This window comes from Sorghum bicolor, unplaced genomic scaffold (assembly GCF_000003195.3).
Source record: "Sorghum bicolor cultivar BTx623 unplaced genomic scaffold, Sorghum_bicolor_NCBIv3 super_1068, whole genome shotgun sequence".
In the NCBI taxonomy this organism is placed as follows: Eukaryota; Viridiplantae; Streptophyta; class Magnoliopsida; order Poales; family Poaceae; genus Sorghum; species Sorghum bicolor.
In genome coordinates this window covers 4008-5616 of record NW_018396697.1, presented here as the reverse complement: position 1 = coordinate 5616, position 1609 = coordinate 4008, and positions in this window count along the sequence as shown.

Sequence of the window (1609 nt, the reverse complement as noted above, 5' to 3'; positions counted from 1 at the left end):
TACATCTCCCCCTTGATCTCAACTGTGCTATCTCGCTTTGTCAACTCACCCCATCACAAATCAGTGTATTGAGCATGCTTCATCTTGACAGTTATCACTGCTAGATTAGACAGCCACAAACACTTTTCTATTTAGAGATGAATTCTCGCCTTGGGCCCCTTACTATCCAGGAATCACAGGCTTTCCCTTAAACCCATGCCGGCTACATGTTCTCTGAACACGTTGGGCGGTAAGCCTTTGGTAAGCGGATCCGCTAGCATCTTTTCTGTGCTTATATGTTCAAGACTTATGACGTGATCCCGGATTTTATCCTTGACAACATAATATTTTATGTCAATGTGCTTGGCTGCATTGCTTGACTTATTGTTGTGAGCATACAACACTGCTGGCTCGTTGTCACAATACAACTTTAGTGGTTTATCGATGCTGTCGACCACCTTTAAACTGGGTATAAATTTCTTAAGCCAATTCACCTGTCCTGATGCCTCATAACAAGCAATAAACTCAGCATACATTGTGGACGATGCAGTGACTATTGTTTGTTTTGAGCTCTTCCATGATATGGCTCCTTGCGCGAGAGTGAATATATACCCTAAGGTAGACTTTCTATCATCTCCCGCGTAATCAGAATCTGAATACCCTACTATTTGCAGGTCATCAGATCTTCTATAGGTTAACATGAGCCCTTTCGTGCCTTGCAAGTACCTTAAGACTTTCTTTACTAGATTCCAGTGTTCCATACCTGGATTACTTTGATATCTACCAAGTAACCCGGTCACAAAAGCCAGGTCTGGGCGTGTGCACACTTGAGCATACTGTAAGCTTCCGACAGCTGAAGCGTATGGAACAGCTTGCATGCGATCGCGCTCGAACTTGCTCTTGGGACATTGATGTTCCCCATACTTGTCACCTTTTACAATAGGAGCAGGTGAAGGTCTACACTTATGCATATTGAATTTCTTCAATATTTTCTCTATATATGCCTCTTGGGACAATCCCAATACCCCTCGACTTCTATCTCGGTGAATCTTTATGCCCAAGACAAAAGAAGCTTCACCTAAATCTTTCATATCGAAATTTGAGGACAAAAATCTCTTGGTTTCCTGCAGTAGAGTGACATCACTACTGGCTAGTAGAATGTCATCTACATACAGTACTAGGAAAATGTATTTCCCATTCTTAAACTTTGCATATACGCAATTGTCCTCAACGTTCTCTGTAAACCCAAACTTTCTGATTGTCTTATCAAACTTTAAATACCACTGCCTGGATGCTTGCTTTAATCCATAAATGGATTTCTTCAGGCGACAGCCCATTCTTTCTTTGCCTGTCACAACAAAACCTTTCGGTTGTGCCATGTATACTCTTTCTTCTAGATCCCCATTGAGGAAAGCTGTCTTCACATCCATTTGATGCAATTCTAGATCAAAATGTGCCACTAGGGCCATTATGATTCTAAAAGAGTCCTTGCTCGAGACGGGAGAGAATGTTTCATTATAATCTATCCCTTCTCGCTGAGTAAAACCTTTGGCTACCAGTCTTGGCTTGTACCTTTCTATGTTCCCCTTTGGAGTCACGTTTCACCTTGTAGACCCATTTGCAGCCTACT